General features: G+C 38.7%; 1 long non-coding RNA gene across 3 annotated transcripts; it reads left to right on the plus strand.

Annotated features, from left to right (window-relative positions):
* Positions 1–343: 343 nt before the first annotated feature.
* Positions 344–17437, plus strand: LOC106782232 (uncharacterized). Of its 3 annotated transcripts, none has more exons than XR_011441048.1 (3): positions 344–689; positions 12779–12973; positions 13987–16670. It is a non-coding gene; the product is annotated as an uncharacterized lncRNA (long non-coding RNA). The 3 variants fall into 3 exon arrangements; XR_011441044.1 differs by having other exon boundaries at positions 442–689; positions 12779–13697; positions 13987–17437; XR_011441043.1 differs by lacking the exon at positions 13987–16670 and having other exon boundaries at positions 442–689; positions 12779–13885.
* The last annotated feature ends 462 nt before the right edge of the window (positions 17438–17899 follow it).

Here is a 17899-nt window from a genome sequence, read left to right on the forward strand (position 1 = left end):
CACCAAGGGAAATATTATGTGGCTTATGTATAAATTTTATAACCAAAATATTATCCCTAATTTTTTTTGCATGAAAACGTCCTTTGCCTCAACATATACAGTCAAAAGTTTAAGTTCTCAACATGTGATTGATTCAAAAACTATGGGGTAGGCACTTGGTTTCGGAATACTCTATCAGAATGCTCTTCAGTTAGCCCCTATTTTATGGTGTTTGTCATCTATTATTTTATAACTACTTAGAGTAGTTGTCCGTACTGTTCCTAACAGCCGGTAGATCTAGTTTTTTTCTCTAAAATGTCTTCAATGACCATGACCGTTAATATTTACTCCCAAATGCATTTGTACACAGGATCAACCACAGCACATCAGTGAAGGAAAAACAAAGGTTGTTACCCAGTTCTTTACCCTAGAATAAATCAAATCAACAAATATTTATTGAACGTCTACTATGTGCAAATAACCCTGGACTGGTCAGCTTTTAAAAGCCATCCAACTTTTCACTTTGACAAATCAAAGCATTATTATCTCAAGCATTGCAGAAACTGCCTCCATGTCCTGTAGGGGACAAAGCTTATGAGGACCCTGCAATTACTTGGGATAAAGAAAGATAAGGAAGAGAAAGCTCACTCACAGACTGAAAACAGGAGAAAGAATAACCTAAAATGTCACCGATGGATTGCATCCTGTATGTAAGTATGTGTATACATGTGTATATAAGTTTATGTGTATGAGTGTATATTATGTATGTGTCTGTATATTTACATACACATATACACACGAAGAATGGGTGAATTTGAGAAAAATAGACTTTGTTAAGGTGACATAAGAATGAGTATTTACATTTGAGTCCAGAGCTTTGCTTTAAAAATAGGCTTAATAGTTTGGCTAGTGTTGACTCCTGTGGCACCGTGAAACCAAAATATGTCATGATGGAACAGAAGGATTACTCATCTTGGCACCCCAACTTCTAACACCTAGCTTGCCCTGACGTCTATGAGAGACCTCATCAATCAATAGATTTATAATAGAAGAAGGGACTTCTACGTCACTGCTATAGAAAATTGTTACAGGGGCCCAAAAAGAAATTAATTTTATCATAAATAAGAGAAGCCACTTAAAAGCTCATTTTGGAAATTCTAATTATTATTAGAAACTAAACAAAAGCTACCAGAAAGAAATAAAACTTGCACACTTTATTACACTGTATTATATCGTATACTATTTTTGTTGTACTATACTATTTTATACTATATATATTATACTATATTGTGCTATAATAGTATATGCATTTCATTTTATAAATCTATAAAAGATGAAATAATATACTATCTACCCACATCAAATATTTAAATGTGTTTCCTTCGTGAGATATAAAAGGGACCCTGGCAATAATTTCCAGCTTTGTCAGAGAGAATTAATCCTGGCTCCTTTGCATAGGAGGTATGTATATATGTTGGCCATTGAAGATACTGCCATTGACATTCTCACAGGGGATGCCTGGTGTCAATTTTAAAATATTTGTTTAGAAGAACTAATTTTTTAATATCAATTTCTGCCTCCTGTTGTTAGGCTAAGTTTAATTTCTAGTAAAAATCAAAGCAGACTCTTCAAATTACCTTTTTAAGCAGCAACTTTTATCTTTCCTACAAGGCCTGAAATAAATTTCTCACTTTTGGTGTTAGGGAGAAAAAACTGTTTGAGCTCTATTATTCAAAGTTTATTCTTCTGTTAGGAAGTTGTTGGTTATTGAGATCACTTTGAAGCACAGGTGACTTCTCACACGTCTTTTTAATTATTTGGTACTCTGCCTATCTGGTTGTAATTTATTTTCAAAGCACACCTTAGTTGCTCTGTAGTAAATTTTGCATTTCTGCTCAGCTGGAGTCTTTCTCTTCTCGGTAAAACAATACTATCGGCTTTTGTAAATATAGTGCACACTTTCAGTGTGTGACTACATTGATTTGGTTTCTTTCATTTATTTTCTTTGTATATTTAATGATGTCTTTGGATATACTCTAAATAGGATTTCATGTGAACGATCCAGATCTAATGCTTATGCTCATGAAGAAATATTATCCTTAGAGTGGTTTCTATTTTCATTTCATCTCCCCTCCTTTGACCAGAAATCCCAATATGGGGACCCTCTCACCTGGGACCTTGCCTGGATTCACCTGCCCCCTTGTGGTGTTCCTCTCAGAATAGGTAATGGATTTCTGAAATTTGGATTTGCTATTACAAAGCCTGAGAAGAGAAACCTCGTCTCTCTTGTCCAGCAGTCTAGGGTCAGGAGAGTTTTCTCCTGTTAGTCACTGGCTAACATAAAAACATGGAAGGAGTATTTTTTTTTTTATTTAATTCACAGCACAAGAAGGAAATTTGGCACTATAAAGAAATGAGTAGCACAGGATAAGTCATGATACTTCATTTTGTCTAGAATCAATATTAGTGAGCTGCAGATTGATAAACTAGAGATGTTTCAAAAATTCTCATACGGCAACTTAAAATCAAGTTTCTTCTATGTCAGCGTCTCCTTTTTTAGTGAGTGGGGGAAGAGGGCAGGATGCTATTCTATTTTATTTCAATTTTAAATAGATTTCCTAAGCCTTCCCTCATGGATAAATTCATAAATATAAGAAATAAACTAAACCTTGTATTCTGTATAATTAGATATGTCTGATACAATTGACATGAGTGGGTTTTATTTCCCTCTCTCAAAAAGGAATTCCTTCACATGCCTCACGACTAATTTTTACATCTTCAATTGAGGTCAGTAGGATTTGCACATGGAAAAGGGATTTATATGTTCAGTGAGTGAATTACCCAGCCGCAAATTCAGAGACATTTTGCAAGAATAGAAACTTAAGAATTAGGCCTCTAGTTAATAAAGAATAATATAAAGATAAAGAAAGGGGAAAGGACAGAAAAACACTATTTATAGAAATAATCTGTCTTAGAAGGAAGAGATTGATAAACTGTTGTTACACAAAGACCCCAGGTAAAATTCCAAAAATATCTTTTTCTATCTGTTAACTGTAAAGTAAATATTTCTAGCAGAAAAGGGTTATCTTTCTCTATGCTGTTCCATGTCCCACCCCTACTCCACACCAAAGCCTGATTTGGTTGAATAATAGTGATCCTCTGTGGCGTTTTAAATATCATGTCACCTCCCTTGAGATCTAGAAGAGACAGTATGCAGACTTTAATAAAACTATTTGTAGTCCAGCTCCCAAATTTCTAGGACCCACTACTCCTTTGCATTTCTCTTCCATTTGTAACAGTTGACCTACTAACAGGTTCCCAGAAACACAGGTCAAATTTTGGCAGGCTTACCTCACCTCTTTGTCCTTCCAAAGTACATAAATGCTGAACTGTGTTCACAGTGGGGAAGGCAGAGTCATCCCAATGAGACTTTTAAAACCAAGACCCTTTCCGCTCTCTACCAAGTTCCTGCCATCCTCTCCAAAGGAATAAAGTTTCGTCAGTGTGCCCTTGGCACAATTTCTTCAGCCTGGATTAAACACAGGTGACTGAGAGTCCACCTTATCTCCACAGGGCATTAGTCACTCTATAAAAGGTAAATTTATTATGAAATGGTTTGTTTGTGTTAACATATATCTTCTCTGGGAAGCTGGAAACAAAGGCATGTCCTTTAAGACTCCACATGGGGAAAACACATCCTTCTTTGGAATTTAACCTTAATTTGAACCAAGATCTGTGAGCAAAAAGCACTTTAGTGTATTGTTCCCTTGCTCCGCCCATCTATCCCCTTATCTAAATGGGGTTACTGTTGCTTCGTGCTTTTTAACTCTTCCCATTCCAAACCTTGCTTCCCTGAGTTTAAAATAGATCTTAGAAGAGAAGTATATTAAAATAATTGTGACAAACAGTTACGCTTTGCTTCAAGGAGGAGTGGTTTTATGTAATATATTAATTCTGATATCTTTAAAATTAAATAAATGTATAGCCAACTTATACCAATATATCTTATTGTTCATTATGTTGTTTGAACAAATAGTACATTGTAAAAAATATTTCATTTCCTGAAAATTTTATTTCCTGAAAATCTGCTCTAAGATTCTCTTACAAGCAAACCTTGTCATGTATGCATAGTTTATACTTTATTAGAAGTAAAGAATAATTAGAAGTAAGAAAAGTTTACGTCAGGAATGATGTTGCGGTATATTAGAAAGACCGATTTTGGACCTCTGCTTTCTTTCAGTCTGTTTTCAAAGTCTTTGTAATGCTTTCAATGGATCTAAATGCACAGATGCTCCAAAGTTTCTTTCTAAAAGCAAAAGCAAAACTCCACTGCTGCTCCCCTACCCCGTCATACAGACCAGGTGTTTACAAGCATTGAGGAAAGTATTTCCAAAAATATTTTTTAAGTTGACATTTAAAAAAGTAGTGGTTATATGAACACTTAAAATTTCTTTAATAGCATCTACCAACAAACTCGTAATTATCCAAAATTGACTTTCGTTACACTGAGGAAAAACCACAAACTAAATTTGAATACAAGCTTAGATATTCATTTATTTTAAAAAATATGAATATGATCTTTAAATAGAGGTGTACTCAACTACTCTACTCAAAATAACTTCAGTATTTTTATAAAATATCTTCAGTATTATTAAATTGAAAATTTCTTAGCAGAACGAAAAAAAACCATAGCAAAACATTTACAGATTCCTTTGGTCACACATTTCCTTATCACATAGTATATTTCATATACATTGTAATGTTGAAATTAGTTGGATAGATATGTTTTTTAAAAATATGGACTATATACACCATACATTTAGGACACTGGGATATTTATCACAAGGGATATCAAATCAGGGCATCACTGTTCTCCACCTCAGCCCCGCCTACATTTATTGGTTCCACCTCACCCAACCCTCATATGACAATCATCGAAGCTTAGTCTCTACCACTTGTTAACGCTTGATAATATGCTGTTATTGACATTTAATTCATAATATGTATCGTTTTTTCATGGAAATTATAAACTCACATGGAACAATAACGAGTTGACAATTGAAAAACTTTAATTTACCTCTCAGACTCAATTCCTTCGTTCTCTTGGACTTTGCACTGTATTAGATACCAATATGATACTAACTTTCTTAAAAGATAGCTGCCCTATACTTCTGTTCCCTTGCTAAATGCTGCCCCCACATTTTCCAAATTTTTCCAAGGATGATTTTGGATGACTACCTTCATGGCATATATAGATGCCTATATAGTTATATCATTCATTCATGGTCCTACCATAAGATAGCCCTAGGAAGATCTTTCCTAGGAGTAAAATGATCAACATAATAGATAACAAGATAATGGGAGAAGTGATGATAGTTAAGTAGAAGATTGAAAAGGGAGATAGTAACCAGAATCAAAGAAAAGAATGAAAGTGCGGACTTTGTAGATGATGGGAAGAGACAATTTAGCAAAAACTGAAACAAAGGAGCAAAAGAGAGAGAGAAAACCAAAGATAAGAGAATTCCAAGTTGCCAGATGTATCAATGTTAGTAAATCCCAAAGTATTTGCAAAATTGCATAAAAGAGGTTGTGTGCGTGTATGTGTTTATAAAAATGTGGACAAGAGTGGTCTTCGCATATTAAATTTCAAAGATCTAGGGATGTAGCAAAACAATCAATCAGAATAATAAAATACTGAGATGTTTATTGACCATGAGCTTTATTACTAGAAAAAACTATGTCAGATGAAATTAGAAATAATAAACAATACCATAAATTTCATAGGTGTTTATTTTTATTAGTTATTATTTATCTTTGAATCTCCAGCACTAACTAGAACACATTGAGCACAGCAGATATTTAAAAATATTTAGCTAAATCTAAATAGTCCTTACCCAAGGAAACCCCAACACGGTAGAGTCACAAGAAGTGTGGATAAGGGACTGTAGCAGTGGATGAGGGTTAGAGGGCAAGAGACTCAATTGTGAATCATCTAAGCTTTATTACTATATTAATCATTTAATGACAGATAATTTACAGTACAAATGAAGGTGAAAGTAGTGTTCTCAGAGGAAATGTTTCTATTCTAGTGACATTGGGAAGTCTTCAGGACAGTTTCTATTCTGATTATATTTGGAAGTCTTCAGTATTTTTCTAAAAGTGTATCTTGAGGAGAGAATTGAGAGAGATAATAGAGGGGAGTTTATTGTTTGCATTTATCAATAATTCAGACAGCATCATACCAGGTGCTGGGAATACAAAGTTGAATAAGACACACTTTCTGCCCTCATGGAAGTCACAGTCCAGAGGGAATGACACGGCTGTCAATAATTGTAATACAGTTCGATAGGTACCATCACAGAGGTGGGCTCAGAGGGCTTCAGCGTAACGGGTGAAAGGGTATCTTCCCTGTCTATGAGATTAAGGAAACCTTCTTAGAGGAGGCGGCGTTTGAGCAAAGTGCCATTGGGATTGGTGATTCAGGAGTCCAAGGTGACTTTAATGAGAGCAGTTTCTATTATAATGAGAGACAAAATCCAGATTGCAGTGAATGAAAAACGTAGAAATGGAGACAGTAAATATAAACTACTTTTCCTAGGAAATTGCTTCCTAACTCTTCTTACTTGCTGCCTCTGAAAAGATTTAATAAGGAATTTCACATCGCATAGCATAATTAAGTGCTAATGACAGTAAGGAGTTTTTTTTGGCTGAGTGCTAGTGAATGAATTGCACTCTACCTGTATGAGCTCAGTAACACGAATCCTTTGAACAAGAGCCTGAGCACTGGAAGGAGGGATGAATCTGCACGTTTGCATTATGAATGACTTTGAGCCCCAACTCTTCTGTTCCTCCTTTCTCTTTAGACTTCTAATTGTACATCCACAAGTGATTCAAATATTTTGTTATCCATACATTATCTTTCTAATGCTAAATATTACTTTCTGAATAAACTCCACATTCCTTAGAGCATCCAGGGCCCTCCAGATTTTTGTTCCAGCCTACTCCCTCAGCTGGATCTCGCTGAGGACCCTCTTTCACGCTTCAACTTCACCTTTTCTTCTATGCACCCTGAACTTTCTAACTTTCACTTCCAGACACTGTTACCTCCACCTGGCATTACCCGCTCCCTGCAGTCTCACATCTAAGTCCTATCTGACATTTATGGTCTTGCTCAGTTGTCATATTCCTTATGAAAGCCTCTCTTGATCTTCTCATGGATAAATAACTTCTCGTCTCAACTCTTAGTATTTTATGTGTGGCTCTCTGCCCTTCATTCTTTCATTCAACAAACCTTTCTTGAGCCAGGAACTGAAACTGCCATTTTCTACTTTTCCCCAGAGTTAAATAATTGTTTTATCTCATCACTCCTATCAGACTGTAAATTCTTTGAGATCAAGAATCATCTGTAAGTATCTATTATAATGCTTTACACGTAGGAATTGTTCAACAAATGTGTTGATTGCAATAATGAATAAATTAATCTCAAATGGAGATTCATCTCCTGAAATTAAATTAGACAAAGACAGCACCCAAAACTTTTATCCTCCCTGCCGTGACGTTCCCTCCTGCCACGATCTGCAAGAATACAATTTGTCACTTCCTCAGCTTAACTTTCTTAAAATGACATTGAGAAAAAAATGGTATCTGGCTTCCTTGTATTTATTCTCTTAAACTCTCCCCTGTCTTCATCTCCATTCATTCCACCAAAAGATGCTGCAAGTTATAGTATTAATCAAATCCTTCCACTTTACCTTCATTGCTACCTCAGTCTGATGGTGGCCATACTACAGCTTCCTTCTTAAAAGGATCACTCAACTCCAGTCACTTCCTTCTTTCAACCAGTCCTACATGTGTTAGCTTTCAATATGAGCTCAGATTATATTCCTTTTCAAATTTCTCCCCTTTCTGTAGATATTATAAAACTGTTTAATACTAATGTATTTCCATTTCTTCCCTAATCTTCCATCTTCTTGCTATTTATCAACAATCTTTAGCTTAAAAATGTCCTTCACTTCTAGAACATTCTACCTCTTCACTTCCACCAGCACAGTTTACTATCACTCCAGCTAGCTAGAACTCAGGTTAAAATCCATTTGCAAGAGAATTTTTTGATTAACTTGCTTAACCTAGGTTCATGTATCACAGTATTTATTTTCTATGTATTGTTCAATTACTATATTAATTTGAATCGAATATATACTTATCCAACTTGCCTCTCTATGAGATTCCTCTGTTAAGGACATTATCTAATCAAAACTATGTAAACTCCAATACAAATCCTGTACACTGATCTGTCTTCCAAGTGTGAAGGTTTACTCTTCATGATGATGTTAATCTGTAGTTTTCCTCCTCTTAGGCAAAAAAAACATACTGGACTAAGTAGTATCAAAATATTCAACTCTTCTATAAATTATAATATATAACCAGATGATCTTTATTGACAAATCAACCAAAGTTTATGGAAAAATAAATGCTACCATAACATGACCTCAATTATATGCCAATACATAAACTATGGGAAGAAAGTGAATGTGAGGCTTGAACACAAGGTAATTAAGAGGATTTTATAAGAATCACCAAGACTTGATGGTTAGGGGCTCGGGTTTAGAATATAATAAGGCAACGTTGTCTTCTGGCTGTAACAGAGGTGCTAGAAGGAGATTAATTCAGTCACTGAGAATAACTATAAAACCTGAATGAAATACTAAGGAAAACAAAACAAAATCTGAAGGCACTGGGAAACAACAGTGCAACCAGGACTCGAGGGCCAAGATCTTGGAGAGAAGGAGATGGGTGGAGGGGAGTCCTGCATTCTCAGCTGTGTTCTTCCCTTGGGGCATTCACTGATTCAAGAGAACGTTCAAAGCAGCATTCTTGAGCTTGTGGCAGTTTAACTGGGCTGGGGAAACAAAAAATGGAGTTCAGGGCTCAATTAAGCAGCTATGATATGAGGGGCCAAGATCAAGAGAAAAAAACTATAGATAGCTGAGACCAATGGTCTATATATAATTTTCCCTAAAGGCATTTTCTGATTTCTAAGAGATTAGCTTCAGGACAAGAAACAGAGAAACTGAGTAAAAAACACAAGAAGACGAAAAGCTAAGAGAGAATTTGCCAGTCCCGTGATGCTGGGAAGACAAAAATTGTACTGCAAGTCTCACCAAAAAGGAGAGACTCAGCTTTTGATTCAGATCCTGGGAAGCTGTGCCATGGAGTAAGGAAAAATTGTAAATAGACTGGCTTCATAAGACCAAGGTGATCTTCCCAAACTCGCTCACATCTAAGACACCCACCAACACAAGCAGAATTTGGAGAAAGGGACATGGAACCTGCCTGTGCCCTAGACCCTGCACTGAGCAGGAGGCAGAGACTGTCTGCCACTGGAACAGGTGCACAGGGCCTGCCTAAGACTCAGACGGGAGCAGGAGAGCTGAGAAACCCCTCCCCTGCCCCACGGGGAGCCTTGAATCTAGTACAGCTAACAGCCATGTACTGCTGGAGGAGGAGCAAAACCATGGAAATAGCTCCCTCCATGCTCAGGCATAGAGCACCTGCTGAAATCTGAGGGTGGAGCAGAGAGACTGAGAGCTCCAGACCTCACACAAACTACAAGGTCGTGGCAGTCAAGCCCACCCCTGGAGGAATCTGAAGTGTGTGGGTCCACTAAAGACAACCACAGCAACCACAAACCCAACTCACCTTGAAGGCTGACTAAATTCACTCAGATCCCCAAACTAACAGCCTGACAGAGGTATTCCCATTTTGGACATGACCTCAGTTTCTACTGTTCCTTTTTTTTTTTTTTTGGAGGAAGATTAGCCCTGAGCTAACATCTGATGCCAATCCTCCTCTTTTTTTGCTGAGGAAGATTGGCCCTGAGCTAACATCCATGCCCATCTTCCTCTACTTTATATGTGGGATGCCTGCCACAACATGGCTTGATAAGCGATGTGTAAGTCCACACCTAGGATCCGAACCAGTGAACCCTGGGCTGCCAAAGCGGAATGTGCAAACTTAACCACTGCACCATGAGGCCGGCCCCTTTACTGTTCTTTTGTACACAATATCTGGCATTTAGTTTTTAAGAAAATACAAGACACATTAAAAAGAAAGAAAAAACACCCATATGAAAAGACAAAATAGTTAACAGAATCAGACCCAGAGATGACCCAAGTGTTGAAATTACCAGACAGAGACTTTAAAAAGAGAAAAAAAAGACATATTACTTTCTAAATAGTAACAATAAGACTGGCGATTGACTTCTGAGAGAGACAGAAACCAGAATAAAATGAAACAGCATTTTTAAAGTACTAAAAGTAAAAAAGTCAACAACCTAGAGTTAAATGCCCAGCAAAACATGAGAAGATATCACAAGCAGAACTCCACTAAGGGGAGTTGATTAGGCAAATGGAATGTGATCACAGAGGAAAGAGTGAGAGCACCAGGAAAGGTCAATATGTGAGATGAGATCAGTGAATAGTGACCATTTAAGGGAAAATAAAATACATGAAATAAATAGTTTATCTTGTTCGAAAGAAACAAATCTATTGTAGTTGAAAGTCTAAAGATCACAGCTAAATAAATAAAGCACGAATTCAAGGGAAACGTATACCCAAGTGGTCATCTAGTCTACACTGGAATGCTCAATGCTGGGAAGCTCACTCTTTGCTGAGATGGCCTACTCTGTCTATACTGCTGCAAATGGCCTTATGTGGAGCTGTAATCCTCTCCAGTTTCTACTTCTGGCCCTAATTCTGCCCTCTGCAATCACGTGCCATAAATTATCCTAATCTTTCTCACACATGCTTGAAATAACTGTAATGTCCTTCAAATGTAACAGAAATCTTTTATTCTATGGCCAAACACCCCCAGGCTAAACCATCCTTCGGGAGGCATGTTCAGTTCTTATCTATATCCAGAATCTTCTAAATGCACCTCACTTTCTCTATATTTCTCAAAGAATAGATCCCAACACATGAACCCAGTCCTGTGGTGACCAGGGCATTCTTGCTCTCCCCGTTCCATGTGTGCAGCAATGACATTTATCTTTTATAAGGGGGGCAAATCATACTATTTATTCATATGTAATTCCTAATTTTACCTCTGTGAAAACTCTGGCCTCAAGAGGTTAGGACGTATTTGTGTTCACTGAAACCTATTGATCAGGAATATTAGGCTAGAAATGGTGTACAGACAAGAATTGGCTAAAAAGATTCTGGAGGCTATTTCAACAGATGGTAGAAAGTAGTATGGACTAAAATTATGACCTTTGGAATCTCAAGGAAAGAAAGCTTTGGGTAATGGGGGTATTGATAAGGCACATTAATTAATTGCAGGTGTATGGGCACTAAGAGGGGTGAGTCAATGACAACTATGGCTTTTCAAGCCTGAGTGACTAAAAGAATGAGAAAAATATGGAAGTCAGGAGTCATGCCTTGTTACTGAGAGAACTGTGTTGCTGTAAGTTAAGTTTATTGAAAATTCGTGGAAATACCTTATAGACAGGTATAGAAATAAGATGGGAGTTTTGTGGGAGGACTGGGATGGACTTTTAGCTTAGCATACGTGACAGCTCAGGCCATGAAACAAAGGAACAAAGGACCTATCAATGTCCTCCAGCCAAAGACCATCAGGGACATATCTGTAGTTGAACACATTGGATTTACTGCTTGTTGCAAATAAGGGAGACCATGCATCTTAGGGAACTGTATGGCATTTCAGGAAGAGGGTGTTAGAAAGGACTTATAGGATTGGGGCTTGTGTGAGGTGATTTGGGGGAGGGTTCAAGAAAGTGGGACTTTGGATCGGATGCTGTCGGGATGTGGGCGTAATTCTGTGATTAGGTGGGTATGTTAAGAAATCTTATCTAGGAGGAGGGAAGGCCAGAACAAAGCTAAAGCTGTAATTTGTAAAACACACACACAAAGTGGTCCTGCATTTGTGTCGCTTCTCTATCGTTATAGATTGGGCTTGTTTAGTGTTCAGAAGAATTGTTTGTGTTTGACAGGAAAACACCTTGGCCTAACTGTGAGTGTCAGACCAATTCCTAATACACCACAGCCTCACTGGAGTGTCAAGCCAGTTTCTGAAGGCGAGGGGCTATTTTTTTCTCTCTCAAGCCAATGGACTTGGCCTTGGCCTTGGCGAGCTATGGTGGAGGTTGGACTAGACGGGGAAGACAGTTATAGAGACAGAGAAGCAGTCAAGAAGAGGCAGAGAATGAAGACGGGCTGGCACCAGGGGGTCCTTGGTGGGAAAGTGTTCAACGTTGCTAAGAATATTCAGAACTGTTAGGACTATTTAAGACTCAGGAAAAAAAAAATGGAGTAAAAACATCATTGAACCAAGGGATCACAGATGATCTTCAAGAAAGAGGGTTTAGGGGCCACAGATCAGACTGCAGGGCTGTGGAGAAGCAGAGCCCGTGGGGGAACACCATGCATTTGAAAAGTCTAGCGGTGAAAAGGAGGGCAAGGGAAAGTTAACTAGATGATTTTGTGAAACCAGTTTAAGGAATTTTCCCCCCTAAAATGGAGATGGCTATTACATGTTTAAAGCTGAGGAGAAGAAGCCATTGGGAACAAAAACAGTAAAGATGCTGGTGAGGCAGTGAAATCCAGAAAAGAGCATCTGGGACTCAAACTTCGGTGGGTATGTTTGCCCTGGGGGGAGGCAGGACCCCTCCTCCTGGCCCTAGGAGAGGAGGTATTGGCTCAGAAACGGAAATGTGGAGTTGGAATATGGAGTAGAAGAAGGGATGGATAGCAGGTACAATCCTTTTTTTTGGTTTCCTTTTCAGTGAAGTTAGAAACGAAGATCATCTGTCAAGATTTAGGAGAAAGGAGATGAAAAAGCCTGAGGAAGGTTCCAGTCATCTGTCATGAAGTTGTTTAGTGACTCGACAATAAACTGCCATTTTCTATTAAGTTATCCATTTTATTAAAGAAGAAAATGCAACTGTTGCTGTATGCAGTGAATTTACAAGGATTTAGGAGTGAGATCCCTTTTACTCTCTCTCAAAAAAAAGGAGGGGGATGGGTTGCCATCTTTTTACATGAGTAGTGCAAATCTTTTTCTTGGGGTACTTAGGCTAGATTAAATACTGTTTGGAACAAATAACGTCTATCTTTTATTTTGGCTTTTGGGCTATGTCTCTCAAAGGAAAAAAAAAAAAACCTTGCTGTTTTCAAAGGCTGAATAGAACATCAACCAGAGACAATAGCCATCTAGAAGGACGAATTCCACAGTATCTAGAGCAAAGAGAATGAACGCTTGCACTTACAGTCATAAGAACGGAGCCCGCACTCCTGCTTGAGTTCTCTGTTTATACGTGTCTACACAACGAGACGCCCCCGCTCCTTCCCGCTCTTAGATGTGATTGAGAGATAACTCACTCGGCTGCAGCAGCGGCGGCGGCGGTTTCTGTGCAGCAGTAGCCCATGCTCTTGTGAGCATCAAAAGGAGATGAAGCCTGATTAACCATTTGGAAATCTATCGGATGAGGAGAAGTCCTTACAAAACAACTTTTATACGCTTTAATTAAAAACGTGTTCCGGCAGCTCAGAGCTGAATGGGCTTCAGGGGGAGCAGGGCTGAGCCCGTTGCCATGACGACGCCAAATCTTTTCACGCCGGCCCTTCCTCAGCGCGCGCTGTCTGGCTCTCTCCAGCCATTAATCTGCCCCCGTCCCATCTCTCGCTCCCTCAGTCCCCTGGACTGTGAGTCTATATATAAGACCCAATACTGTGCTTTCTGCTTTTTCTGCTATGGTACCTCTTCTTCCCTTCCCCTCGTCTTTTCAGCCCTCACATCTCCTTGGCCTTCTGTATTTCCTTGTTTCTTTTGAAAACAAGTTTACCCCCTAAGTTGAAAACACTAAAGAAATTTTTTTTTCTTTTTTTAGTCACAGCCTGGTAATCGTTATTACCCCTCACAATAACTCCATTTTTAGGGGTCTTGAGCATAGTCCAGAAGGATCTCACTATGTTTTATATTTTTATTTTTCAGGTTGAACACTGGCTACACGACTCCTTCTGTTGCCGAATTTAAGGCTAAAACAAAAAAGGCCATGTTTTAGTCCATTAAAGTTCATTTGTGCCTATTGTTAAAATCCCAGGTTATTCCCAACAGTATCATCTGGTAATAACTGTAAGTGAATGTGAGACTTGAAAATAAGTCCTGAAAAAGTGCACACCGCACTTCATTTAAGAAGGCTTTTTGAATATTTTTAAAGTTGTATTCATTATACAGAGAATTAAATAGTAACCCAACAGTATCATTTGTTCTGCCCTGTGAAACAAGAATTGGGGAGAACCTGCTCATCTCAGAATCCAACAGCCAACTTGGGAAAAGAGGATATCTTTGCAATCTTGTATTCAATGCATTTATATAGACTATAATATTATTACGCAACTGCTTAGTGCTACCCTTTGAGTCATCAGGGGCCTTACAACCTTTCATTTTAATTACAATTCCAATTTTCCTTTTCACCTAGTCTATTTTACAAGCTGAGTGAAATGCAATGGAGATCATTTCTCATTTCTCGTTTGTTCTCCCTACTTAACTCATAGTCTACTCTTACTATGATTATACTTCCAATGTGAATTATTTGTCAGACTCAATAAGCATTTCCTTTCTAATTGCCTGACTCAGCAAAGACGTTGTAACTTAAGAGACAGGTGTAGTCTGGAGTGTTAATCCTTGGCATAGCATGGCCCAGTGGTCACCACAGAGAAAGTGGGTGAATCCTTTGGAGCCCTGGGAGCCCAGAGTCTGGTTTTTGAGTCTGAGATGCCAAACCACAATGCAGCTCTGAAGCTCTAGCTGCTGCATCTGTGCAGTTGAAATTTAAAAGTTGAACTTCTCTTTAGAAATTTTATAATGAACTTCCTCGAACTCTTTACCATATAAAACTCGAACATAATATTTTCTTGATAAGCCACATGTAAATCAATGGGCCACAGTTAACAAATACTCTAAATTCTCTCTAGTATGAGGAACAGTATTTCTTCTAAATGAACCAAACCCTAGGTTGGTTTCTAGGTTCCTGTTCTTATAATTTAAGAACTTACCACATTTTGAGAAGCTGAATTCTTTTGACTTCTTACCATAGTCATACTTAAATGGTGAAGAGGTTGCATGACCTAGTGTTTAGGTGACGTCTCACAAATGGAGCAAGTCTCCTGTTTATAATGCTGGTGTAATTCAAAGGAATTGTTGAGGTTTAACTTTATTTTTCCCCTCTAAGTATTGAGAATGGAAAGTCAAATGCTTATACACGTTAGAGGTGTTTTCCCACGTGGGGCACTTTATTTGGATCAATCTTAGGTGGGAACTAAAGAAAGTAAATATGTATAGGTTGGCTAAATAAATAGTTAGACAGGCATTCAGTTATCTGAAACAGGTTTGAGACCTAATAAAAATGGATCCTCGAAGAGACATACTTAAAATGTAAGTTGATTTTACCTAAATATCAGAGAAAATATTCCATTGGTAAACGTTTTCCACTGCGAATATAGTATTTCTCTATTACACTGATAAACTCAAGAAGTGGGAGTCCTCCAATTCTTGACATTTAAATCTAATCTGGACCTGCCTTGGGAAAACTCTGAGGGGAGTCATCTTGCAGGTTAGTGGACTAGAAAACATAATAAAGCCTCTTCCATCACGATAGTCTATGGTCCCATGATTCAGTGACTCTCACAGCTGAAGTGTGCTTCGGGGTTGCACTTTAGATAACACTGAATTTTCATTTCTAGTTAAATACTTTACATTTCCTCCCCTCCTAATTTTGTTTCATGGCCAAACACATCCACGTGAACATTAGGGTATCTTTTCTTTAGTAATTCATCCATCCTATGGTGCCCTGCTCACATGAAGTCACATAATCCTTTATGTGTGCTCTGGCACTAGGCAAATTGTTTATGTGATAAACCACAGGACTCTCCTGTAGCTTCTGTGCTCTGGTGGATATATATCAGAATTAAAGCTTTTTTGGTAGTTGTTTTGAATGTATTGTTATTCATGGAATGATTCTTACTCTGAGTTCAGAATTTGATTCCTCTGAAATCCTCAAAATATCATTCAAATTAATTCCCGAATAGCTATACCTACGTATCACTTATTCGGGTCATACAGGTTATGTTAAACTCTTACTCAAATTGTGAATCTGTAGAATTTAAGTCACTGCCATCTTCACCCTGTAAAAATGCCTTTCTCTCCCCAGGATTTCTAAACGTATGATGATGTGTAGGCTAAGGAAGCCCAGCAGTCCCCCAGGTGTGGGACAGTGAGTCAAACTGAGGATGAAGATTACACCTTCACTTGATGTTACAAAAAGAGTTTTGTAAAAGGTGACTGAAGTGACACCACACTGTCAATGTACCAGTCACCATAATTCAAACTTATTCTTTAGTAAGTTAATAAAAAGTGGGGTAAGGGTCCAGAAGAGAAGTCACTCATTCTTTGATAACTTGTAATAAGTATTTGGAGTTTAATAACTCTTCTAAAGAATAGCATTTCCATAGGCTTCTTTACTAGAGACTCAGATATCTGCAAGGTAAATGTTTTACATCTTTTTTGGTGTAAAGGAAAACCATAAAGGCTTCACAAAAGTAAATGTATGCTTTAATGAAAGTTATATTCAGGATGCTGTTCTATAAGACAAAAAGAAAGGAAAAAGAAAAGAAAAAGGAAGGAAGAAAGAACTGAAATCTTCTCTTTAATCTTACCTATCACCATGGAATTTTGTCTCCTCCCCCTCCCTCAAGTGCCTAGGCCTCAGAATTGAAGGGAGTGGACAGAGCTCCAGAGGCTGAATTTGTAAAGGTTGCTCCACTTAATGCTGGAGGGAATTAACGAACTGACTTCCCATATCTCATGATGAGAAGAATGCCTAGCCGGAAGTCTTAAATCTGAAATGCTTTACTTGGTTTACCCTAAATCAGCAGATTACTTAATTTATTGTTTTCTGCTTTGAGGACAGCCTTGTGGATGAGAAGGTCTTGTGGGTGCTTCTCTAAGTCAGCATATCTAATTGTGTGTGTGTACACACACAGACGATCCCATAGTATGTGCATGCTGGTGTATATCTGTGATATATATATAATATATGTACATATATCCCATAGTGCCTGAGTGCTGGCTCTAATTCCCTGAAGAAAAAGGGGAAACTGGAGAGCTTGCTGATTGGGATAGTCATGACTAACTGGTAGGGAACGACTAATTCTAACCCATGGTTACTACCATAGAGCATTCTGTAAGTGTTCTTGCAAAAAAAGTACTTTAATTCTGTTTATGATTATTCTTTTTATGATTGAAATAAAACTGCAATACATGCTTTCTTCAGCACTGGGTAAGGGGAAAAATAGTGTTGTGTAAGAAGTATGCCCAGTGATGAAACGACTAAACTCCTATTTTACACACCAAGCTATAAAGTCTTCTTTGGTCATGAATCTTAGAGAATTTTTCTCTCTCTTTTCTGTCTCTCTGTCTCTGTCTCTCTCACACAAAACGCACACACACACATACACACGAGGTGAGGGCACGTGATAGTGCCCGTTTGTCTGTTTCCACCTCCATACACTCAGGAGAGTGAAGAAGCGGGGGCTGGAGGATGCTGAAAGGGCGGGGATGGCAGTGGGACTCGGGAGCAGGCGCTCGCGTGGAGGTCGCGGTCCCGGCCGGGTCCCCGCGGCCGGAAGCGAAGGGGGCGGCGCTGCACGCCCGGCGCCAGGGGCCCGTTCCCGGGTGCGGGACGTGGGGCCCGGCCGGTGCTGCCCAGGCTCCCGGAGCGCGCGCTGTGGGGCGATCAGGGCGGAGGGCCGGCGTGAAAGCGAGTCGGGGAGCCTGAGCCGAGGGGTCCAGGGCAGGGGCGGTTGGAAGCCGCGTGCATCGGTGCTGGGCTGCGAGTCAAGCCGGC

Source organism: Equus caballus, chromosome 1 (genome assembly GCF_041296265.1).
Source record: "Equus caballus isolate H_3958 breed thoroughbred chromosome 1, TB-T2T, whole genome shotgun sequence".
Lineage (NCBI taxonomy): Eukaryota > Metazoa > Chordata > Mammalia > Perissodactyla > Equidae > Equus > Equus caballus.